General features: G+C 37.8%; 1 protein-coding gene across 14 annotated transcripts in view; it reads left to right on the forward strand.

Moving 5' to 3' along the window:
- The window catches only part of KLF12 (KLF transcription factor 12), a 466,131-nt gene that overhangs the window by 65,089 nt on the left and 373,803 nt on the right, over window positions 1-27,239 (forward strand). For 4 of the 14 annotated variants that reach the window (XM_074387609.1, XM_074387624.1, XM_074387620.1 and 1 more), the window contains one exon: window positions 1-27,232. This exon is cut by the window's left edge. The exons of 7 other annotated variants lie outside the window; for them this stretch is intronic. The gene's annotated coding sequence lies outside the window, so the exon portion shown is untranslated. The remainder of the gene's footprint in view (window positions 27,233-27,239) is intronic. 3 more of the 14 variants (XM_074387613.1, XM_074387614.1, XM_074387610.1) reach the window with 2 other exon arrangements.

Below are 27,239 nucleotides of genomic sequence, written 5' to 3' on the forward strand. Positions count from 1 at the left end.
TATCCATTCATCCTTTGATGGACTTTTGGGTTTGCTTCTGCCTCTTGGCTATTGGGAAAAATGTGGATGTGAACATGGGTGGTAAATATCCCTTTCGGACACTGCTTTTAATCCTTTCAGATATATACCCAGAAGTGGAATTATTGGTTCGTATGGTAATTCTATTTTTAACTTTTTGAGGAACTGCCATATTGTTTTTCTTAGCAGTTGCACCATTTTATAGTCCCACAAATAGTGCATAAGAATTTCAATTTTTCACTGTCTTGCTAACACTTGTTTCTTTTGATAGTAGCCATCCTAATAGGTGTGGGGTGTCTGGAAATCTTTTAAAAGCCCACTGGTGATTCTGATGATAAGCTGGTTGTGTGAAGCACTATCTTAGCAAGACTTTTTGTTTGGAGACTGCAGATTTCCCACCAGTCCATTGAAAAAAGACTCAGTGCTTCTGCAAAAGTAGTTTTCTAGGAAAAGTTACCTTCTCAAGTTATCTTGATAAGTTGGGTTGAATTTAGGTCCTTTACAGATCAAGAGTTTTGTAGTTTTGAAAGTCCATCTTGCATACTATTCTTTTCCTATGGAAATCTTTTTGTTATTTTCAATTGTCATAAAATATGCATAACATAAATTTACCAGCACAACCCTTTTTTAGTGTACAAGTCACTAGCATGAAGTATATTCACACTGTTGTGCAACCATCAGCACCATACGTGTCTGAAACTTTTTTCATCTTGCAAAATGGAAACTCTTTACCCATTTGACGGTAACTTCTCATTCTCTTGAGCCCCTGGTAACCACCATTCTGTTTTCTGTCTCTATGAATTTGACTGCATTAGGTACCTCATGTAAGTGATTTCTTGTGGTGATTGGCTTATTTCAAATTTAAAAACATTTGAAACTCCCTTGTGCAACATTTGAAAAATGTCTCTTTGATAAACATTTACTGAGTGCTACTGTGGGAACAGAATACCATATATCAAGTCTAGGATGCATGCATATTTTCTCCCACTCTCTCCTGATCTGCTTTTAAACATCTCTGAAGGCAGTTTGGTATCGTCTAATAGTTTAACGGATAGAGTTTTGTTTCTTATTTGCACGTAAAATAATGGTACATTTTACAATCTCTAGGAACTCATTTCCAGGGACGGGGGTAGGTGGTTTCTGTGAGGGAAAATGATTGTCTAGAAAACACTCATTTAGGAATACCCCTATGATTCCCAGGCTATTAATGTTTTAATTTAACTCAGGAACAGAGAAGTTATTTGGTATCATTAATCAGTACATTTGAGTCATTACTCTGAATGATTATGCTTCATTTATTTTGTGTCAGAATGTTTTTCACATAATAATAGAGAATAAAAGTGCATCATTAATTACAGTTGAGCAGCTCACACATGTGGGTATATATATGTTTCTATATCATCACACATTTATGGAAATTTAATATAACAAGCAATCCTTACAAAAGAGTCAAAGATTTAATTAAATATGAGTGTTAAATTCGTGGCCATTTATAATTATGCCTTGTAACAGTTTTAACTAATGCTCAAAAAAGTTTGGTGAAACATTTCCACAAGCATGTGTCTTCTTTTTCTAGATGAAGTATTTTTAGTAATACAGTTTTTGTCTTTTGGGGTAACATGTGCTTTGGAGAAAAGTACAATTTTTTTAAAAATGGGATCAATTAATTTTCAGAGCTTCACTGTGTCAGTTTATAAAAGAGGAGACTATTTGTAAAATGTTACACTTCTACACATGGAATTTTGGAGTTTTCCCTTGACTGTAAATGTGCACTCCTCCCGATTAAGAACCACTATGTAAATCTGCTCTTGTAGGTTCCAGAACTCCCCTGCCCCTCAGTAACTGTTTTCCCTCCCTTTGCTGGCTGGGACTCTGTCAGAAAACCACAAAACAAACAAACAACCCCACATGCAGTCATTGCAATATTAAAAACACACACTGTATCTTCTTTGGTAAAAAAGGCAGATGAAAGAAGCCAGGCCACCAGTTTGTTTCATCAGCTGCATTTATTCTCCAGAGTGAAGTGGAGGACTTAATTTAGAAGCTGAATAACTTCTTAAAAGACAAATACATCTCCCTCTTATAAATGAGAAAATACATAGACAAGAAAAATTAAAGTAGTTTAACTGATGCCACAAGGAAAAGTGGGTGGAGAACTAAATTTTAGAGATTCTTGGACAAAGTAACCATGTCTGAGAACTTGTTCTTTCTCTTTTTTGCAATGGAGCCAAAATAATTTCAACACTTTTTAAAGCCACGAAACAATTTTTAAATGATTTCTTAAACATTGCTTCAGTGCATTCTCAGAATGAATTTGTGATTTAAAATTTTTATCGCCATTTTGAGTAATTCAGCCAAAGATCCTCATCTTGCAAATGATGGAGGTCAGAACTAGGATTTGGGACTTCCTGCTCTTAGGCCTGCTTCATTTTCGGTGTATCACACTGAGTGATTTACTAACTTAATCACATTTCATCCCATGCCCCCTAATTATTATGCTGTTAAATATAAGATTTTAATGTTTTTATAGTTTCATGTTTTTGCTACAGGTTGAAATCAAACTTCTTTCAGTATATACCCTTGAGTTTAGAAGAACATGAAAAAGAAGTGAGATTTGATATTAAAACATGATTTACTATTTGATGGAATACTCTTAGTCTATATGCAGTGCTGTGGCTTGAATGTGTCCTCTTGTCTGTGGGAGTGTAAACTAGTTCAACCATTGGGGAAAGAATTATGGCAATTTCTCAGAGAGCTAAAGGCAGAACTGCCGTTCGATACGGCACTCTCATTACTGGTTATATATACCCAGAGGAATGTAAATCATTCTGCCATAAAGACACACAAATACCTACGTTCATTGAAGCACTGTTCACAATAGCAAAGACATGGAATTAACCTAAATGTCCATCAGTGACAGACTGGATAAAGAAAATGTACATATATACCACAGAATACTATGCAGCCATAAAAAAGAATGAGATCATGTGTTTTGTGGGAACATGGATGAAGCTGGAAGCTGTTATCCTCAGCAAACTAACACAGGAACAGAAAACCAAATACCACAGGTTCTCTCTTGTAAGTGGGAGCTGAATGGTGAGAACACATGAACACAAAAAAGGTAACAGCAGACACTGGGATCGACTTGAGGCTGGAGGGTGGGAAGAGGGAGAGGAGCAGAAACAATAACATTGAGTACTGGGCTTAATACCTGAGTGATAAAATAACCTGTACAACAGACCCCCATGACATGAGTTTACCTATATAACAAACTTTCACATGGACCCCCAAACCTGAGATAAAAGTTAAAAATAAAAAATAAAAAGGAAATTCATGGCCAATATGATGGTTTTAAGAGGTGGGGTCTTTAAGAGGTTATTAGGCCATGAGAGCTCTTCTCATAGGTGGGATTAAGGCCCTTATAAAAGAGGCTTCACATAGCCTTTAGCTCCTTTGCCCTTCCACTTTGCACTGTGTGGGGATACAATGTTCCTTTCTTCCAAAAAATGCAGAGTCGAGGCACAATCTTGGAAGCAGGGAGCACCCCTCACTTGTCTGACAAACCTGCCAGCCCCTTGATCTTGGACTTCCCAGTCTACAGAATTGTGAGGAAAAAAATTTCTGTGCTTTATAAATTACCTAGGTTATTTTGTTTTTATAATGTAGGTTATTTTATCATAATAGCACAAATGCACTAAGATGTGCAATTATGAAAACAGTCATATTTTAAATATAGTGAAGAAGGTAGATCTACCATTTAAAATTTTCTTTTAAAAACTATAATAGCTTTATCGAGATATAATTTATGTACTGTACAATTTCCCTATTTGAAATGTACAATTCTTTAGTTCTTAGTATATTCAGGGTTGTGAAGCCATCACCACAATTCATTTTAGAACATAAGAAAACCTACTTTTAAAGTAGTGATATTCAGGGGTATTCGCTTGTTTTCAGTTTTTGACTGTTAAGAACAGAGCTGCTTTTAAGAAAGTATACGTAATTATAACAAAATAATTAATCTTCAAGTTAATGTCAGAATCGTGTTTGAAAACCTTTAATTTTACCGTAATTATTTCTCAGCCATTTAGAGACACTTTCTGCTGGTACACTGGGCTGGGAAACTTTTACTAGATGTATAAAAATCTTGTCCTGTGTATATAGCTTTTTGTTGTTGTTATATCATTGTGTTACTGTTTTTCCACTTTTTTGTTTGTAGTCAGAAAAACAAAGTACATTGATGATTGTTTAAACGTATGAGTTTCCTATATTGTGGGAGGAGCTATAAACATACATGTGGTTATTAAATGTAGATTTCTGTTTTTGTTTATCAAATTCACAGTGGAACATAGGCAGAAAACTACACAGCATTGTTTAATGACCAGTGGCTCTCGATACTTGATGTAGATTAGAATCACAAGAGTATTTAAAAGTACTAGTATATTTACCTACTCCCTAGAGACTGTAATTTACTTGGTAATTTAATCTGGCATGGGAGACAGATGTCAATAGTTGACAAATTTAAATTTCCTGTATGATTTTAACGTGTGGCAAGATTGGGAACCATTGCTTTAGATTCTTGCTATCAAATTTTAGTAACAGAAACTTGTAGCCTAATTTTGTTCCCCCCACCCCCAGCTTACCTTTTGTTTATCTGTCTGATCCTTCAAGAAAAAGGACTGATTAAACCAAAGCTAGATTAGAAAATGGAGAAAGGACCCTGACTAAATCACTGGCCAGAATCTCTGAAGCTAATTTGCCTTTTATTTATTTGTTTATTTTGGTGAGACAGAATCTTGCTCTGTCACCAGGCTGTAGTGCAGTGGTGGGAGCTCGGCTCACTGCAACCTCCATCTCCTGGGTTCAAGCAATTCCCCTGCCTTAGCCTCCTGAGTAGTTGGGACTACAGGCATGTGCCACCACACCCAGCTAATGTTTTGTATTTTGGTAGAGACAGGTTTTCACCATGGCCAGGCTGGTCTCGTCTCCTGAACTAGTGACCTGCCTGCCTTGGCCTCCCAAAGTGCTAGGATTACAGGCATGAGCCACTGTGCCTGGCCCTATTTGCCGTATTTTTTATCTTCACATCCTCAGTGCTTAGCAAATGCTTGCCCCATAGAAGTTTCTTCCTTCCTTTCCTTCTTGTCCTTTTTTTTCCTTTCCTTCCCTTCCTTCAACATGTATTAAGTGCCTACTGTCTGTTCCAGCACTGTTTTATATCCTCAGGATATAAATACAATTTGGACTCCTTACATTTGAGTTGGCAGAAGATGCCTAATAAATATTTGTTGAATTGAATAGAATCACAGCTGAGCCCTCTTGGCATACTGCTGTGCTGTGTGCTTCAGTTCCTTTATAGAAATTATGCCTTCTTGATATCCAGGAGCATTCCAAGCATTGTCTGTCACTTCCTCATTTGTCTGCCCTTTCCCCTTTCTAGTGAGGAGCATGCCAGCTTTAGCCAGGCTTAAGCCATCAGGGTGAAGTTGGTTAAGAAGAGTAACTTTGGTCTCCCTTCTCCATGAATCACAAACTCACCTGGGATCCACCGAACTATTGAGGTTTGGGTAAGATCAGAATCCAGTTAGATGATAGAGAAAATGGACATTTGGGTGGGTTTTAAGTTAGAGAAGGCTGTCCCAGGAGACCTTCTGCAGGTCTTAGAACCCTGTTTGGCGTCTTGGCAGATTTCCTTCTCTGGGAGCAAGAGGACATGTGCTGTCTTTCTGTACCAGTTTATTAGGGCTCACTGGGTTTGATCATCCCTCCTGTACTTCTCTAGAGTTGCTTAGATATTTTAGAGTTTACCTGACTTACCAAAAAAGAGTGCTTCAAAGTAGCAAAATGTACACATGCATCTGTGCATGGGTGCATACACACACACACACACACACACACACACACATACACACTCTCTTTTTCTCTCTCACATAAGAGTGAGAAAACAGTAGCAGAAGGGACAGTGTTTTATATTGCTTTTTAATCAGTAATTCTTTTACTTGGTTATTTCTAGCCTTCCCAGCCTCTCAGCCTGTAGAAAATGTCTTCCGAGTAAGAGTAACAGATATAAATTTCTGGGTTATGTATATTGCTGCAGTGCTTCTATTGAAAATACAAAATGGGGCAAGAAAGATTACAAGGCTTATTAACAAGGCATTCCTTCTGTTTGAGTCTTTGCTGTTACTGTTGGCATTATTAAATTTATTTATGTGACTATGAATAATAGTAACTAGAGATATAGCATGCCCCATGATCTTAGGAAAATGTTTTCAAAAGTAAATTCAGCTTTTACTTTGTAAATGAAGTGATTGGAATTTAGTCATTGGGGTTCTTCCCTTACCCTGCATCCCCCTCTCAATCTGTATACTTTTTATTTGGGGCATTTGACTCTTTATTCCATTTTGCAAATAGTGTATTTTATGGACGTGTGTGTTGGTGTGTGCCTTTTTAAAAAATGTGTTGTTCAGTAACCCTTTAAGTATACCAGTGGAACTTCTGTGTGGCCACCATTAGAACAAAGCTTCCTAATTTCAGTGTCATTAAGTCAGCAGCTGGTGCAGCTGAATTCAGAGAAACAAGCATAGTTATTGACTTTTTTCTCTAAAAACAGCCTGAACAAAGCATTTCCTTAAGCAGCATTGAGCAGGATTTAGAACTTCCTATGCCTCAAAAAAGTCTTAGAGAGATTTACGGAAGTACAAAGGTCAACATTACTGCATGTGATTCCTCTCTCCTACCCCCAATATATGGCAAATAACTGATTTTTTAAAAAAATCTTGTATTTTAAAAATCATATGACTGGGATTTCTAAGCAAAAAACAGCAACAACAACAACAAATCAGTCAAATAGATGGTTGTATTGGTCCAGTTTCATACAGCTATAAAGAAGTATCCAAGACTGGGTAATTTGTAAAGAAAAAGAGGTTTAATGGAATCTCAGTTCTACTTGGCTTCAGAGGCCTCACGATCATGGCAGAAGGCAGAGGAGGAGCAAAGACACATCTTATGTGACAGTAGGCAGGAGAGCATCTGCAGGGGAACTGCCCTTATAAAACCATTAGATCTCATGAGACTTACTATCATGAGAACAGCACAGGAAAAACCGACCCCATGATTCAGTTACCTCCCACCAGGTCCCTCCATGACATGTGGGGATTATGGGAACTATAGTTCAAGAGGACACAGCCAAGCCATATCAATGATCATATTAGCTATGTCTTGATAACCTTCAGCAGTGTCTGAGGAGTGTGGCAGAACAGATGCTGGCTTATTTAAGAAAGGAAAGTTTCAAAAATTGTAGCATACATCATAGTGATTGTGTACTACTTTTTGCATGTATGTATGTATACATACATACAGAGATGGGGTCTTGCTCTGTCACCCAGGCTGGCAGTGGCACCATTACAGCTTATAGCTCAGGATTCTCCTGTCTCAGCCTTCCAGGTAGTTGAGACTATAGGTGTGTGCTACCACACCTGGTTAACTTTTAAAATCTTTTGTAAAGACAGGAACTTGCTATGTTGCCTTGGCTGGTCTTGAACTCCTGGCCTCAAGCAATCCTCCTTCTTTGACCTCCCAAAGTGCTGGAATTATAGATGTGAGCACTGCACTTGACAGATTGTATGCTGTTTTTGACATTGTTGTTTAGTTTCCTGTAGATAATCTTTTATATATATTTGTTTTTCTTAATTATATAAAGATCTTGGAAATAGTAGACATTTAGGAGTTGACAAGAATTCATTCATGCATTTTTCTATATCATATTGTCATATTTCTTTTTAATGAGGATGTACCATATTCCAGATACTCCATTAAGTACTAATAGATACAAAAGAAATGTGTAATAATATACAAACACTTGAGTTATAATAAAGGTAGAATATAATTTGAAGTGAAGCCAAATGGCATAGATCTGCCTTCATCTGTTTTATATCCAGGTAAATTTGTATTTCTAATTAAAATTTCTTTTGTAGAGAGAACTTGGGGGTTCATAAGGAGGTTTGGACACTACCACAGTATTCTGTATAGTGTGATCTAAGTTTCTGTGGTAGATTGTCCAGCTGTTCTGGTGGGGGGTCAAGGAGGAAAATCTAGAAGATGCTGTTCATTAGATCACACTGTCTAACACTCTTCTGTTAGTATGTGGAGAATTGTTCAGTCTTTTCCATTGGTGTTGATTTAAAATAAGTCACCATACACAATCAGACCCATGACCAATCAGTTTTCTCCCCTGTACCTTCATGATGGGGTTGCCCCTTTAACATGTTTTCATTTCTTTAAGCTACTCCTGTCTTCACTCCTGTCTTCATTTCTTGTTTCATTAAGAAATGAAGACATGTTTTATTTCTTGTTTCATTAATGAAGACTTGTTTCATTAAGCTACTGCTTGTTTCTGGTGAATCCATTTTGGGTTGCCATTCAGTCATTTCTTAAAACTTTATGAAATTTGAAAAAAATTTAGTCTAGCAGATTAAGGGATTATTTTATGTAGGTTTAACACCTGCCATATGAAATAGCATTCAATTCATTTTCTTTATATTATTTGTATTTCTCTCAGGTTTTAATAAAATACTCCTGGGTGTACTGTTGCCAGGATGAGATGGCAGGTGGTATTACAAGATCCTTGGCAACTAGGACTCCATAGATTATAAGTTTATGTTTCTGGACTAAAACTTCATATTATTTTTATATAGTACTCTCCATTCTCATGACGAGTAAAGTGCAAGCGGTTGTCATCTTTAACATGTATTACTTATTAGGGTGTGGTGGTTGACATTACAAAGAGCATCACTGCTCTGTAATTTTTGTTTTGAGTTTATTTGGTAATGCTTACATTTTGTTGATGTTTGCATTGTGTTAACAGTATTAGAGAGCTAACTCCTATATAAGTTGCTCATAGTGACTGTTGGGTCCACTTCCTGTTTATTCACAACTGCCATCTGTGTTCCCACAAACTTAAATCAATTATTTTTTTTTCCTCATGAAATATTTTACTTACCTATAAGGAAAATGTTATAGACCTACCCCCAGAGCCTCAGAAGGTCTGCTGCATTGCCCGCCCAGGAAGTTTTAAAACTTCATTGTCCTTCTCATTCCTGCTGCCTGAACAATGCCATTCTCACTCTCATCTGTGTCACCGAGATAGATCTCTGTGAGTCAAGAACTCCGTCAGCTTCTTCCGTGACCAGTTAGTGGACTTATCCCTGCCTAGTCCTCTCTCCATCCTTTCCCTCACTCTGCAGAAGGTGAGTTGTTTCAGATCGTGGCTGTCTTCTGACTCCTTTCTGGCTTTCCTGGGGTCAGTGCCCTTTCGTGCCTCCTTACACTGATTTTCTTCTCCTCTCAGTCCTCCCTCAGCTTATGACAGTCTCTAAAGTTGTATCTTAAACAAACAAACCCGTATTCCTCCACTTTGTTTTCATCCTCTAGAAAAGACTGTTACTCTCTTTAGCCCTTGGCTAAAGGACAGCTTTCTTAAGAGCTTGTTCCCACTTTATCGTCCGTTCTGTCTTCAACTCAAGGTGCCTGAGTGTACACACCTTCTGTGAAGCTCCAACTTCGCTAGTGGTCGTAAACGTGCTAAGCACAGTCGTTTCATGAGTTACCTTCTTTGACTTTGCTTTTGCATTTGGTGTGGTTGATTACTTGCTGCTTTAATTTTCTTCTCTTGGCTCTCGTGCCATCCTATGCTGCTGCTGCTGCATCCTGTCACTTCCTAGTCTCTTGCATGGGTCTTCTCTCCTTCTGGCCTCTAAAGTTGGCATTTGAAAGAGTTTCGTCTTTCTCCCTTGTTTCTCTATTTGCCCTCACATCATGTGCCCATTTATTTCTGCAGCTTCAAATTCTACCCATATAGTAGAGGCCTTAAATAGATCTCTTCACCTCTCTTGAGCACTAGCTCATGAGGGCCAGCTTCCTATTCATCATCTCATTCCTGGATATATAGCATTTCAAACTCATCATGTTTACAACTGTGTTCTTTATCAGTTGCTGTAAAATGCCTTCATTTCCTATTTTTATTAATGAATCTTTGACCACCAGATGCCAAATTCCTAAACCTAGGAACCATCCTTAATTCAGTATTATCCTTCAGTCTTTTCACCTCTCACCAGTCACCAAGTCATGCTTATTTACCTTTCTTAATATTATTATTCTGTTTTTTTATTGGACCATTTTCATAGTCTCATATTTTCTGCCTATATTACCTGTATTCATTTTCTAAACTGTTGGAAAAGGTATGATCATGCTAAAATACGTCTAATTGTGTCATTCTTTTGTTTAAAATAGGTGATTCCCTGCAATTTGTGGTCCGAAACTCAAATAACTTGGCCTCGTAGTCTTGTTTCCACCCAGCCTTTCTAACCTCTCCACTCTTTGGGATGCTTAGTACCTGGGACCTGTGGTGTTGCTCTGCCCTTTTGCACACAAGATCTGTCAGAATGTGCCTGCATACCTCATCTGCGTCACCTGAACTCACTCTTCAGGCCTCACCATCATTAAGTCTACTCTCTCCAGACTTATTTTCCTTTCCATGCTTAACAGAATGCTTTTCCAGTGGACATTGGTATTTGTGGGGGATTAGTTCCAGGATCCCTGCATACTCAAGTCCTGCCCTGTGGAACCACCTATAGGAAAAGTCAGCCCTCCAAACAGAGTTTTGCATCCCTTTAGTACTATATTTTTCATTTGTGCTTAGTTGGGGAAAAAGAGCCACATGTAAGTTGACTCAGGAAGTTCAAACCTGTGTTATTCAAGGGTCAACTGTGCTTACAGTATTTAGTATGATGAATAGCTATTTTTTGTTAGCATGTCTGTCTCTCCCATTACATTTGACTACTTGGAAGGCTAAAACCTTATTCCCTTTTGTATTCACAGCAGCTATCATAGTGCGTCACACGTAGAAGACATGGCAATAAATACACTGGTGTCTTGACAAAAGTAAGAATCAATAGTTGGTCAGTTAGTCAAAAAGTTAAAAGATAGAGGAGTATAAAATTGATGTATACATAACTTAAACATTTTATTCAAATAGGCTGGGTGTGGTGGCTCACACCCATAATCCCAGCACTTTGGGAGGCCAGAGTGAGGGGATCAGTTGAGGCCAGGAGTTCTAGACCAGCCTAGCCAACATGGTAAAACCCTGTCACTACTAAAAATACAAAATTTAGCTGGGTTTGGTGGTGTATGCCTGTGGTCCCAGCTACTCAGGTGGTTGAGGCAGGAGAACCATTTGAATCTGGGATGTGGAGGCTGCAATGAGCCGAGATTGCACCATTGCATTCCAGCCTGGGCAAGAGAGTGCAACTCAGTCTCAAAAAGAAAATTTTTTTATTCAAACATAACACATGTGTTTGAATAAAATACATTTTAATTGGTGTTAATCTTTCTTATCAGGATTACAGCCATAATGGATTGTTCATTATTTCTGATGTTTCTTAAATGAAATAAACACTTGTGGAGATATTTCTTATTTTTCATTGTAGTACAATTAGGATACCTTCCTTATTCATTATTAAAAATTACTTTTAAAAATTGTTATAGTAGCTGAATCCTTAAAATATTTCAAAGCATATAACTTATTTTTCATAGAAATAGACACTGTGCTGCTTTTCATCCTATTTCACTTCCTTAAGTAACATCATTTAATTAAATCACATTTTAAAAATAAGGTATTACTGTATAAATGAGTTTAGGATAAAAACCTCATTAAAAATGCATGTCGGGTGATGGGAGCAGAGGTACTCTGTCTGCTCAAAGAGGAGCCAGCTGTCTAGTCACACTCCAGATGCATCAGTCAGTATGATTTACAAAGGGAATGGAGCTCATTGGTTCATCTGGACGGTTGGTTAAGTGGAAGTTGGTTAAAAGGATTCTACCATATTTGTCAGATTGATGCTAAAAGGACATTTCATCTCTGTTACACGGCATTTTGGTAACTAGAAGAGCTTAATACAAACCTACTTTCCTGTATACCCTTTCCCCAACATCATTTATAAAAATGTTAAATAAGACCATTATGAGCACCTGTCTCCTGGAAGTGTGCATGCGTATATGTCTGTTTCTGTGTCATTTATCCACTGCTTACACCATGGCAAAATGTGATTTTTAAAACTAGTCTTTGGTTGGTTACTGTCTGTTGATTGCTATCAAGTACAGTGAGAGCTCAACCATATCACATCATTAATTCCTAATGGTTTTCCCCTCAATATGTAGTTTCTTTAATACTTGAAAGGCCTTCATTTTGAACATTTGTGGATAGGTACCTGGTTAGCAACTGCATCCTTCTATATGGTGACTAGTTGTAATTCAGGTTTTACATCTGTGCCAACAATTTACAAAGTCCCTCTTGAGTCTTTCACTTTGTGATAATGCCAGTCAGGTCTTTGCTTTTGTTATATCTAATTTAATGATTAGGTTTAGACTCTCCTTTAAGTTAGTAACTGTTTGATTTAGTTCCTCCGACCTGTTTCAAGAGATAACTTAGTATTTACAGTAATCTCAGTGCTTAATAGAGACCAAGGATGAAAGTATTCAGTTTCAAATACAGACTTTTTTCATCTGATGTACATGCTTTGCAGAAAATCCCACTTTTTTTCCAGAGGTTTTTATCTTGTTAAGCAACGTTTTTTATTGTCTTTGGAATACATTGCAGGGTTGCTTAAATTCTTTCTTGGCAGGCCTGATTATTAGTTTGTACTTGACCTGCTAAACTTTGAGGGTTTTCTTGTAATCCTTGATAGGAGGGCTCTCATTTTCCAGTTTTAGAAAAGCAGTTAGCTCTGTCTGTCCTTGCCCACCATGCCCACCCTGCCCCCTAAGCTCCTGCCCAGTCAGGGCCTGATCTTTTTGATCCTTAGCAGACATTTATCTTGGGCTATGGATAAGTTCTTTAAAATGGTCTTCAAAGTACCAATTGTTTATTTGCTAAAAGCTGTATATTTCCTTTTTAGGAATAATGACCTATTTTTAAGACTAGTGAGCGTCATAGCTGCCTTCAAAGACCAGAGTGATGGTGCTGTCCAGTTTGGGAGGACTATCAAAGACAGCTATCTTTGATTTAAATGTTAAGCAAAATTCCAGAAAGAGAAATATATTCACATGTTACATCACCATTATTATTCTTGTTGTTTTGTTTTTATATCTTAATTAAAACTATGAGAATATTATCTAAAGGGATCATGAAAGCAGTACCTCATTGTTTGGATCATGGCTCACTGCAGCATCAACCTTCTAGGCAGGCTCAAGTGATTCTTCCACCTCAGCCTCCTGAGAAACTGGGACTACAGGTGCATGCCACCACACCCAGATAATTTATTTGATTTCTAGTAGAAATGGGGTCTTACTGTGTTGCCTAGGCTGGTCTTGACCTCTTGAGCTCAAGTGATCCTCCCACTTCAGCCTCCCAAAGTGTTGGGATTACAGGCCTGAGCCACCGAGCCCAGCCTATACAGGCTCTTTCAATATGATATATTTATGAGTTGGTAATGGCTATGTTCAATAATGAAGAAAAATTATGGCTCAAGAAAAATGTGCTGGACTTTTAGAGCAAGTAGCTTAAGAAAACAAGTGTTCATCATATTCGCCATCTGCTTCAGTCAACTTTTTGAGAATAACATAGTACAGTCTGAAACTCGCAGATGTTGGGTTCCATAATGCCTCTTCATAGTTTTGTCTTCTCAGTGTCGCCTGCAGGTCCACGGGCCCTATTGAACTGTAGATGTGGACGGAGCGTATTATCCACAACAATCCACATTTTCTGTTTATGCATCTCCCTGCTCCTGCAGGACCTCTAGCCTCCATAAAATTTCCCTAATGTTTTTATGTCTGTGTCCCCAGAAATGCCTTCTATATACATGTGAATTATTGCATCAGCTAGTTACCCTGAAGAGTCTTCTCTGTCTCTGTCTGCAAGGGGCTCATCAGTGAGATTCTAACTCCAGTAAGAATCTTAATGTCATATGTCTAGAGAGATCATTCAGAGCCCTCTATGTTGCCAGCCCTTGAGGAGAGGAGAGGATGTTCCTTCAGGTCACACTTTGTACTTGTGGTCCTAAGCCACGTTGCTCATGCACTTCCCCCACATCACTCCTACACACTGCTTCATGGGGTCAGAAACTGGGAATTTATCCTGGAACAAGGACACAGAATATTCCTCTGTCCCTGGATTCTGTGTATATCCACTTCTCTATCCCATATTACAGAAAACAGTACAATACACACAAAAACATTTAATATTCTCATCCTTGACCTGATAAAATCTTCTTACAAATGGATACCTGTGGGTTCACTACATTTCTACGTCATAGGTCTCACTTCTGTCAATTCTTTGGGGACTCTTATAGAGGTAAATGAGGGTCCAGATAAATTAATTCATAATATAAGTTGTAATAACTTTGACATAGTTATATGAGTGGCTACCTTACACTTGAATTTCTCACTTTAAAAAATCTATTTTTTGAAAATGACCATGGTTTGCTATTTAAAATTTCAGTGTATATATGCCTGCCAATGTGTATGTGCATATGAATTAGATACAGAGTAGTATAGTGTATATATGCGTGTGGAAGAATCAGATACAGAGTAATACAATACATAAATGTGAGGAAATTGTGTGTATGAATCAGTAAAATGTGTATATGAATCAGATGGAGGGTAGTGGAATGTATATGTATATGAATCAGATACTGAAGTATAATGTTTGGATCTGTGTATGTATGAATCAGAAGCAGAGTACTGCAGTACGTGTGTTTGTATGAATTGAGCAGACAAGTATGTGTATGCGTGTACATGTATATTTATGTATGAATCAAACACAGAAGAATAATGTATACATGAGTGTGTGAATCAGACATCAAGCAGTATGATAGTAAGACTGCAGGATAAATAAAACTAACATTGATTCCAAGATAACTTAGTACCTATGTGACTTTGTGACTTTGCACAAATCACACAAGCTGTCTAGGCATCATTAGTATAGTGTGAGATTTTTAGATCTTACTAAGGTCCTTTATGGTTCTAAAATTTGATGGTTAGTACAGTCAATATCACAAACTACTCAGCCTATTTCATTCCTCTGTGAATTATTATATCTGTAATGACATTTATAATTGACCTTTCAGCATTCAAAATCTCCATTGTGTCTTTGTTTATTAGCCTCTGCAGGAGAGAGACATGATAACTCTTAATTTCAGGTTCATGTTTCTGAACTATGCCCAAAAAATGTCCCTGGTTATTGTAATTAAGGGACTCCAATGCTTCTTTGGATGTATCGTCAACACCAAATTTTCTAAGTCACTGGATTAACATAAACAAAACGATTGCAACTGCCCGTGTCTCATTTTGCTGAAGTTCTCTGGCTTTATAATACTTAACTAAAAATTGAGTGAGTGAAATTCATGAAGGCATTATTTATGTTTGTAGAAAATACATATGTAATACCTGCTACATGAAGGGTACTTGGCAAGTGTTTATGGAATGAACAAATCATTGTATGGTAAAATGCTTTTAAAAATATATACAGTTCTGTACGAGCCTGTGTATTCTCTGAGAATTCCTGTGATGTTTTGGTTGGTGACGGAGAGGGGTGGTTTTCCACTATCACCATTGCAAGATGGCAGTGCAATTTAGATGCTGTTTCTAATGGACGGATGGTGAGAGGAATGGAGGGGTGCTGGGAATAGAATGTTAGTGATTTCTTTCCTCTTTTGGGGGCAGGGATTGCACCCCTCTTGGAGGAACCATCTTAAACCAGTGAACCAAATTATTTTATTAGCTCGTGTCTATAGAATCACATGGAAGCTTTTTCTCTGGGCATAAATCTTGTGTCCATAGGGCACCGAAGCAGTTAATCTAAATGCTCTCTTTTAGAATCAAAGGGTAGCTTGGACACAGCACTAAATTATGATACTGGAACATCAGAAGGTTCTACCTTTCTTGTAGTTTTGTTTTTTTTTTGTTTTTGTTTTGTTTTGTTTTGTTTTGTTTTTGCTAGTATGTGGTAATTACAAAAGGAAGTGAAAAACTATAAGGGAAAATTATACACTAAAAGAAAATTTGGTAGTTTAATACAGAACACCTTTTTTATTGCATGCAAACCTTATACTTAAATAAAATTTCAAATCCATTTGAGTATTTAATCACTAAAGTTTGCTGTGATGACAAGACATTGCCTTTAAAGGCTCCCTGTCGTTTTAATGCTGGATAGATGTTGTGGCAGTTAATTTTTACTTTGATATTTTCTGTTGACCTCCTTACTTGTGGGAAAGGAGTAAACATGAGAAATAAGACTTTAAAAATCTTGGCTGATTGTCAGTTATTCATACTATTCCAGAGGAAGAGGTTTGGCCCTAAGATAAATGAAATTTGAAGGTTGTTAAGTGAAGTTAATTTACCTAGCAGGTTTGATGTCCTTGAAGGTTAGCATAGGGAATAATAATGCAGCCTGAATGCGTGGTGTTGGCTTTAGGGTAGCTCTTTAGTTCAAGCCTCCTTAAACCATTTTGAAATGTTTGCATTAACTTTGTGCTGAATTGAATCCCAGAAAGGAGACTTCTTCCAGAATCAAAATGAAACTAAGTATTTATATTAGGGGGTGGTAGGGAGAAAAAAAAAATGTCTTCCACTCAGGAGCGCAGACTGCATTAGAGTTCTGCCAACTGGCCTGTTTGTGAGAACTAGTGAAGTCATCAAGCCTGAGCTATTTTAGTACCCTGACACGGTGCACGGAGGCAGCTGGAGGTGCTGCACAGAGGAAGCTGGGAGAGAGAGGTTTTCAGAAGCAGAAAATTTTCTTGCTGACTGACAGCATCACCGTTTCACACCGGCTGGGGCTCTGACATCTCCGGGGAGCAGGAGGGCTTGTATAATGGCCCACACAGAAAAAAGGTGAAGAGAATTTCTAGCTTTCTCAGGTTATTTCAAGTGGCGTGTCGTTGTCATGGGACCAACCACCCAACAGAATAGGTTCCTGTGGGTTAGGAAAATGGTGATGGTGAAAAGCTGGAGATGAAATCTTTTGTTTCTAGAGCCAGATGGATATTTTTTATTTTTCCTTTTTAACACAAAAGGGTCAGAAATGCAAAGGATACCCTTTGCTGACACAGCTCTGTAAGAGATTACAGTAAAACAAAGACAGACTTACAGATAATTTATCGGCATCTTGAAAACAAATTGAATACCGTGCTGCACAGAAAATTACTTCAGAACAACCAAAAAGTGGAAGAAAATACTTGTAAATTGCATTTTTAAGCCCTTAAGAACAAGTTCTATCACTTGTTTAAAGAAATTGTTTTGTAACGTGAAGTGCATTTTAATTTTCTGACTATGAACTCTAGCCATGTGGGCTCAGTCACTAAAGATCCTTAAGAGAAAAGCATAAATTAATACTTGATTGATCATAAAATCATCTACAGGATGCTGTTTTAACCACTTCCAAAATGGTCTAAAAGTGTACACAGCTTCATCCCTTTAGAGACTCAGAAAAAGTTCAGATACGTCAACCAAATACAGACAAATGTAGAGAGAATGAGAGACTAAGTTTTGAGTGTAAAAAATTAACTTGTCTTGAGCTTCATGGAGGAAAAGCAAGATTTTACAACAAGAGATACTCCATGATGAATCCTTTTTTACAATAAGGAATGAGGCAAAGCAGACACTCTTGAACATGGGTGCACTCAGGGGTCAGGGCTATGGAAGCTGCCAGAGTTCAACCCTGATTTAGCAATGAGAAACCAGAGACAGGAAGCTGCTTTGTTTATTAGAAATAGGGTAACCACAGTCTCAAGACAACTGAGGAAGACTCTGTTGGCACTTCTGAAAGCAAGCACTAGTGGAAAAAAAAAAAAACTAACCAAAGTATGTAGTGTAGGTGTTTATATATTACTAATACTTGTATGTTCTTTTGTTTACTTCTTAAAATTTATGGTTAAAAAAGCACAACTTTTATATTTCTTGCAGTTAAAAGTTTCACAAAGCTATCATATAATGTCAAGGTATAAAAATCATGTGTGACTTTGATTTCTACAATATTTTATTCAAAGTAATAGAACCTTTATTTAGGAGGATGCTTCCTTCAAATTACTCCAAAAGACTTTTACTCGGAGAATACCACCATGTTTCAGTGGGAAAAGGATCAGATTAGCCTTGGGACACTTGGAAGTTATGGCAGAGGTGGCAGAGTAATTTTTCTTTATTTGATAGAACTTGGGGTATCATTTGGATCATTTTTAATCACAGGTAAAGAAATTGAGACCCCAGAGTGTCTATTTTATCTGTGGTTTCACAGTCTAGGAAGTATCATGGAAGTCAGATGTTTGAGTCTAATTGAAAGTCACTGTATATTCAGTAACTGGCCTGCCACTTTAGAGGGAAATTAGGAAAAACTGTATTATGTTTCTATTAAACTTTCTGGACCTCGATTTCATCTGTCTTTGGAACTTAAAAGTTTCTTAAGGATCATGAAATTTGTCATAGTGATTAAAAGGTAGGCTACAGAACCCACCTATCTGTTTTTGAAACCTAGTTCCTCCCTCAGTGTTATGTGACCTAGGCTAAGCTACCTAACACATTAGGGCCTCAGTTTCCTCATCGGTAAGATGACCTTATTAATAGAACTTAACCTTAAAGGATTGTTGTGATGTTTTGAGAGAATATGTCTGAAATACCTCATTTGGTACCTGCTTCATCAAAAAAGCAAAGTCAATGTGAATTCTTGCTATAATGAATGTTATTTTATTGTACAGTGCCTCAAGACCTTGATTCAAAAGATGCATTTTTGTTTATATTGAAACTGTTGGACCACACATGGGTAACCCAGGGACCGAGGTCTAGACTTAGCCCATGTGATGATACTATTCCTCTTACCCTTGTCTACTAGAAAATCATTTATCTTCTGGTAGAAAATAAGTGCCCGAGCAGGAGTAAAGTGCTTTTTTAGGAGTAAAGTTCAAGAAGTTAAAACCTGTGGAATAGAGATCAGTGAACATTTTAGAAAATAAAAAACGACAATTCCTATTCAACAAAATACTGGAAGGCCTAGCCAGAGCAATCAGGCAAGAGAGAGAAATAATAAAAGATATCCAAATTGGAAATGAGGAAGTAAAATTATCTCTGTTCACTGATGATGTGATCTTCTACCTAGAAAACCCCAAAGACTCCTTGGAGAGGCTCCTAGACTTGATTCAGTAAAGTTTTAGGATACAAAACCAGCGTACAAAATTCAGTAGCATTTCTGTACACCAGAAGTGTTCAAGCTGAGAACCAAATCAAGAACTCACTCCCATTTACAATAGCCCGCCCCCCAACCCCGACCCACACACACATACACAACACCTAAGTGTACATTTAACCGAGGAGGCAAAAGATCTCTTTGAGGAAAACTACAAAACACTAATGAAAGAAGTTTTAGTTGATACAAACAAATGGATTGGAAGACTCAACAATGTTAAAATGACCATACTGCCCAAAGTAGTCTACAGATTTGACACAATTTCTATGAAAATACCAAAGTTATTCTTCACAGAATTTTTAAAAAATCCTTGAGTTCATAGGAAAACAAAAAAGAGCCTGAGCAACCAAAGCAATCCTAACCAAAAAGAACAAAGCTAGAGGCATTGCTTTAAATTGACTTCAAATTATACTACAAAGCTATAGTAACTAATACATTATGGTAATGGTACAAAAGTAGACACGTAGACCAATAGAGAAAAATAGAGAACCCAGAAATAAAGCCACTTACTGCAACCAACTGATCTTTGACAAAGTGGACAAAAATAAACAACGGAGAAGTGGCACTTTATTCAATAAGTGATGTTAGGAAAATGCCTGGCTTTGTGCAGAAGAAGGAAACTGGACTCCTGTCTCTTACCATATATAAAATTAGGATGGATTAAAGACTTAAATATAAGACCTGAAACTATAAAAGCCCTGAAAGGTAAAACTCTTTTTGATATTGGCCTAGGTAGAGCGTTTATGGCTAATTCCCCAAAAGCAATGCAACAAAACCGGAATTAGACAAATGGAACTTAAGTTTAAAAGCCTCTGCACAGCAAAAGAAATAACAGAGTAAACAGGCAATCTAAAGAATGGGAGAAAACATTTGCAAATTATCCGTCTGATAATAAAGAGCTATTAATATCTAGAATCTTCACAGAACTCAACAAGATAAAACAACTGCATTAAAAAGTAGATGAAGGTCATGAACAGATACTTCTCAAAAGAAGACATATAACTGGCCAACAAACATGAACAAATGCTTAATATCGTTATCAGAGAAATGCAAATCAAAACTACAATGAGATGTCGTCTTATACCAGTCAGAATGGCAGTTATTAAAAAGTCTAGAAACAACAGTTGTTGGTGTGGATGCAGAGAAAAGCATGTATACTGCTTGTGGGAAAAACTAGTTCAACCCTTGTGGAAAGCAGTTTGGAGTTTCTCAAAGAACTAAAAGTAGAATTGCCATTCAATCCCATTCAACCCAGCACTATTGGGTATCTACACAAGGAAAGAGAAGTCATTCTATGAAGATGCCTGCCCTTGTATGTTTATGGCAGCGCTATTCACAACAGCAAAGTCGTGGATTCAACCTAAATGTCTGTGAGCAGTTGTTTGGATAAAGAAGATGTCGTGTATACATGCTGTGAAATACTATGCAGCCATAAAAATATGAAACCATGTCCTTTGCAGCAGCATGGATGGAATCTGGAGGCCATTATCCTAAATGAAATAAGCCAGAAACAGAAAATAAAATACTGCATGTTCTTCTAAGTAGGAGCTGAATAGTGGGTGCACATAAAGATGGAAACAGTAGACACTGGGGGACTCCAAAAGGCAGGAGGTTGGAGGGGGAATAAGGGCTGAAAAATTACCTTTTGGGTACAATGGTCATGTCTGGGTGATGGGCTCACTAGAAGCCCAAACCCCAGCATTATGCAATATATCCATGTAACAATCCTACACACATGTACCCTGAATCTAAAATCAAATCAAATAAACAGAAAATAAGAACAACAATCCAAGTTCAGAGTAGCAGGTCTCATTCATGGTCATCTTATACTTTAAAATCTCTTTCCTTGTTTTATACTCTGTGTATGGCTATGCCTTTTTGTATATGTGTAACTTTTGCATATATTATTTAAATGATAAAATTCTGAGATAGGCTGGGCGTGGTGGCTCAAGCCTGTAATCGCAGCACTTTGGGAGGCCGAGGTGCGTGGATCACGAGGTCAAGAGATTGAGACCATCCTGGTCAACATGGTGAAACCCCTTCTCTACTAAAAATACAAAAAATTAGCTGGGCATGGTGGTGCATGCCTGTAATCCAAGCTACTCAGGAGGCTGAGGCAGGAGAATTGCCTGAACCCAGGAGGCGGAAGTTGCGGTGAGCCGAGATCATGCCATTGCACTCCAGCCTGGGTAACAAGAGCGAAACTCCGTCTCAAAAAAAAAAAAAAAAAAAAAAAAAAATCTGAGATAAATTTCTTTACATTTGTCTTATAGATGAGGAAACTAAGGTTCTCAGAAACTTATCAAACATTATATAGCTGGCCAGGCATGGTTGCTCATGCCTGTAATCGCAGCACTTTGGAAGGCCAAGGCAGGTCGTTCATTTGAGGTCAGGAGTTCGAAACCAGCCTGGCCAACATGGTGAAACCCCATCTCTACTAAAAATGCAAAACTTAGCTGGGAGTGGTGACACATGCCTGTAATTCCAGCTACCTGAGAGGCTGCAGTAGGAGAATTGCTCGAACCTGGGAGGTGGAGGTTGCAGTAAGCCGAGATCATGCCACTACACTCAAGCCTGGGTGACAGAGCTAGACTCTGTCTCCGCCCCCCACAAAAAAGAAAAAAGAAAAAAAGCTAAAAAGTGGTTGCATAAATTCTATTTCAGTTTTTGGTTTTCCCTGTTTCCAAGTCTCTGTATCTCTGTCTTCGTCTGATTCTTCCCTTCAGTACACATTCTTGGCCTCCTTCCTTCTTACCCTTCATCTTTCTCTTCTCCCTTTGAATGTTACTATTCCCTTATGTTTCCTCATTTCCCTTATATATAACAAAAATAACTTTCAGGAAGTTAGTGTCTCTCTTTTTTTAATTTTTTTGCAGTTTTAAGAGCTGATAATGTATTCTCTTTTAAAATAGTTGGATAATTTCATCATTGGCAATTTCTAGCCAGTGAGTTGACTTGTCTCTTCTGTATGTCAATGACTAGGGATAAGAAAAGCCACTTGTTACCCCTGTTTAGGAGTTAGAAGTGACTGGTTGATACGGTCAAAACTGTCTGTTTTCTTTATAGATATTTTATCTTATACTAGCTGAGTGCTTTGGTTTTAACAGTTACCATCACAGCCATCGTTTCAATTGCTCTGGGCTTCTCAGAGTGTAGTACATGCTGTAACCTGTTTTTCAGGAGCCCAGTGAGATTAGTGATGGGAGGAGGTCACAGTTCCCGCTCGGTCTCTGGGGATAGGGTGGAGGTTGCAGGCAGCTGGATCTGCAGCTTTGCCTCTGTCTCGCCATTATGAACTGGCTGTCCCTGTTGTACTTTGTCTCCACCCACACAGGAACACAGCCCTTTTCCCTTGCCTGCCTTTTTTTAAAAATTAAGATCATGTTGGGTAAACTTTATGAAAATAAGGGAAACAAAAATTCAGAAGTTCAGAAACAAAAAAGCCTGAAATTGAATATTAGACCATATTTTTTAAAAGTGCCTCTTCAGGATTCAGCAGCTTGTGTCTGGCAGCTCATCATGGTCGGTCTCTCTGTCTCTCACTGCAATGTACAAAAATAATGTTGAGTCTGAGTTACACAGAGCGCTACAACTTTCTCCAGCTCCTATGCCCACACCCACTTCTGGACCTGCTTTTACTCATCTAGAGACCCATTAATTTTTTTCTCCAGGTCGTCTTTTCACTCCTTTATCAGTCCCCACAAGGGAGGTGTGGAGATAGACAGATTTATTTTTCCATTGAGATGAATTTTACCCTTCTCTCCCAAAGAAGGCAGACATGACTCTTAAATATTTTTCCATTCCTCTTTTACACATAGAATTAAAGCCAAAAATAATTATGGCAATCTCAGCTTTTTTGGTCTAGTAGATTTTAGATGAGTTGGGGTTTACTGTAACTTTGAAATAACATTTTTTAGTTCAACAATATAGATGGGTAACACAATTTTTATTTGCACAGATTACTTTTCTGAGCCTATTTGTACACTAAAGCATGGCAAATACTCAGATAAGTTTCACTTCTCCCCTCTGTGCAGGGAGCTCTTCATGTTAAATCGAATTCTCATGCACTCAAAGCGATGGATGTACTGCATAATTTTACACCTAGTTCTGTGTAAGTTGAATTTCTTATTCATCACACACCATATGCAATGTTATTAATCCTTACTGTAAGTAGAATGACAAGTGAGCAATAAAAGCCAGGCCTTAAAAAACTACCAACAAACATACAGGAACAAATCCTCTAACAGATGCTTTAGGAAGAAGTGACAGTCAGTGAAATTTGGGTTACATGTATGTTGCATAACTGATGGGCTGCTGTGTACAGCCAATATGGTTCTTGGTTTTCTTTTTCTTTAAATCGGCGTGAGCTCCATTCTTACCTGTTTCTCTCCCTCTTTCCCTCCCTGTTGCTCTCCCTTTCTTCCTCCCTCAAGCCTCCTCCACTCCTATATCCTATTTCAAAAGCATTTGTGGTTGGGACCTGCTGGACTGTTACCTCCTCCTCCTTTCCTCTTCTGGCAGGTGTCTGCTGGTGTCTGCATCTGCGGTCTCAGGTGCACCCATGTTTTCCTGAGCTGGGTTGAAGATAGCCTCAGAAGGTGTTGGCACAGCTTATGCTCATTGCTTCTTTTCTGTTTCCTCTGCCTCTGTTTCCCACCTCTGCACATGTACCACGGTTTTGGGGGTTGTTTTGATGTCATTATTCATGCCTGCTCTTTCTCCTTCCTGGGCCTTACATGCCCCCACTTATCCTGGCCCCAGACTTGAGGTTATATACACACTGCTTATTTGCCATTTGCTACTGAAACAACTCAGTGTTTTGGGTAAATTGTTGGTTGTTTTTTTCCCTCTTCCACATTGCTTATCCATACCTTCTGGTGTTACAAGGGAAAGTCTTTTTTGGACACCTTTGACTGTCCATGGTAAGAGCCACGGTGAGCTCTGGCTTCGGAGAAGCTAAGCCCAGGCGAAAGCAGAAGAGCTTTGTAAAAACACTGTGGAAGGCTGACTAGGCCTATAGTTTGTTTCCATATTTTTGCATGGATGGTAATGCACATCATGTGGGCACAGTGATGTGAGACCAGACCTACTGGGGCACCCTTTGCAGCTTTCTGTTGCATCTTGTAAAGAACCAAGAAAATACAATTTCCAGGCATCCTCAGATAATCTGATGGCAAAGTAAATAAATGCTTTGTACTGATTTGTTATTGTGGTCCATCAGTAGAATCATATTTTTTCTCATTTAATAAATTGCTTTACAGCTAGGGTTTTGCCTTTTAAAGACATGTAAGTAAATGGAATGGATTTGAGAAATAGAACTCTAAATTTCCAACTTACTTGATGCCAAGACTACATGATATTTTGGTGAGAGAGTAAAGGGCAGAATTTGACTTGTTAAAACTTTGTTGGCTTTCTTATGGCAGGTTTTTGTAATATGATTTTTTTGATGCTTTAAAAATATTTGGTAATCTCAGTGGCTGCTGTACTGTTACATATTCTGCTAGATGCTCTTGAGCAAGATATTTGACTTCTCTTTGTCTTAATTTATTTGCCCATTTCTTACCTTCTTTGAGATGTTGTGATATGTGTGATGCTGTATTACCATGTTTTGGAATAAATGTCATGTGTCAATACAAAGCACAATATAATTAACTTTTATTGTTTTCTTCAGTATTAAGTCTTTGCCAATTTCAAATTAGCATAGATGTGCATTGAAGATGTTGAAGCTTAAGAGTAATTTTTCTTAAGATCATGGACATCATTTTTATTTTGAAAAATGAGGTACAAGCAATTCTATCAAGAATGGAAAGTACATGGTTCAGTGAATAAAAGCCGAAGATGTTAATATAGTTAGCAAAATATATAGGGACTCTGATATATTAGGAGCACCAAAAATTGCATTAACAGAGGAGGCAGCACATTGTGAGAATGGCCGTTGGTTCTGATCTTAGAAGCTTATGTGCTCCTGCGTTAAGCCTTGAGTTGTTTTTTCATTTGTAAAATGAATCATTTGAACTTGATAATCTCGAAATTCCCTTTTGTTCTGTCTTTCTAAAACCAAGTATTCACTTCCTTGCTCTTCCTTGCCAGCCTCTCCCATCAGAATCACATCTCAGGCTTGGCCTCCTACAAGGAAATTGATACAGGTCATGGTGAGCTGACTCTCTGTGGGATTTTTGATGCTAATGGAAAAACTCCAGCTTTTGACTACAGCTACCCTAATGGCTTTTTAAAATATTCTGTATCATGTATAAATGATACTGAATTTTTGGCCAAAACATCTGAAAGTTGAAATGATCATTCTGAAGTCAGTTGCTCTGATTTCTCTTTATGAATTGTCCCAGCTACCTTCACAAGCCTGCTGATTGTTAGTCTTTGGAGTTAGGAGCAGACTTTCTATGTTTTGTTGTTTTCCCTGTGTGGTCTAAGAATTTTAATACTGTGAGTAGTATGAAATACCTGTTGAAGATATTCTGGAGAAATTTCAAATTTAAACTACCCTAAGATTATTTTTATATGATGAAATATATGGAAATGTTTATTGAGGGTGGGATTTCATTAAGATATGACTCAAATACTTTCTTAATTATAACTAAGAAATATGACTGTAAATGTTCATAGTAATTCTGTACCCATTAGTCCCTCAGAATGAATTTATCTTCAGTTTTTTAATGAGTATGTGTCTCTAGGTCCCATTTTACCATTCATTGTGACTAAAATGCAAACATGCCAAAAAGTTTTTTGCTTTCTTTCCACCTCATTCTGCTTCTCAACAATGTACTGACAGAATTTTAAGCAATTTTTTAGCAGGGTGTATAGCTCAGTGATAGGGCATTTGACTGCAGAATTTTAAGCAATATTTTAAAAACATTTCTAGTCCAAGGATATTCATGCAATAATTCAATCTTGTAACCATTCATTCTATACTTATTAAACATCTGCTTGTGCTGAGTCCAATTTTCCAGGCATGTAACTTCCACCTTTGCAAAGCATTATTTCAGCTATTACAGAAGCCAGTGGTTAACTGCTTCAGGGTCTGACTGCGTGGGTTTGTATTCTGTTCCAGTGCTTGCTTAATGTGTGACTTTGGGCAGCTTTTAACTTCTCTGTACTTTAGTTTCCTCATCTATGAAATAGCGATGTTAACCCCACCCCATTAGATTTTTGAGAACATTTAATTAATTAATACATGGGAAGGACTTAGGAGAGTGCCTGACATATGATCGTCTTTGTTGTTAGTGATAATGGAAGGAGAGACAAAGAAGATAGATGTTATTTCTTGCTAGCATGATTCTTATAGTTTAATGAAAGGTTAGAGATCTATCTCTTACAAGGAATGTATATTTAGTGTGTCTAGGATATAGTCAGTTTTTCCCCGTAAGTGGCAAATGTAACTTTTTTCTCTATCAATGCTATATTCAGTAGAATTGCTTATGTGCAGTATTAAGTATACTTTGAACATAATTTATCCTTAATTATTTTTGGTATTTTCATTTATTACAGCAAGTATCTGAAGATGTTCATTATCAACATACAACCAAATTGAAAATAAAATCCAGATAGTAGAGTTTCCTGACTGACACCAGGGCCCTCCTGGTGAGGAATAAGTACACGCATGCATTATTAATGAATTTTTGTATGACCATGGTGGAGATAAGGCAGCCAGGGAAGACCGATGTTTTAGAGGGAAAGCAAGATACTCAATTGGCAGAGATGATGAGGAGAGCCCTACCAGCCAGGGAGTGGAGTATTTGAGAAGTTTATGAGGCAGAAATGAGGAGATGATACACAGGGGAGAGAAAGCTAGTTTGCCCTTCAACTCTTCATCTCAGCTAGAGTCATGGCAGGGAAGGACAGACACCAGAAAGGGAGTCCTTGTGTAGAGATAATGATGTTTCATTCCACTTGATTCTTTAGGCATGGCTGTGGTGTGCGAAAGTTGCTTCTCTGGCACATTGACGTCAGGACGCTAGAGCGGAAACTTGCTTTAGGGTAAGAA

This window comes from Saimiri boliviensis, chromosome 16 (genome assembly GCF_048565385.1).
Source record: "Saimiri boliviensis isolate mSaiBol1 chromosome 16, mSaiBol1.pri, whole genome shotgun sequence".
In the NCBI taxonomy this organism is placed as follows: domain Eukaryota; kingdom Metazoa; phylum Chordata; class Mammalia; order Primates; family Cebidae; genus Saimiri; species Saimiri boliviensis.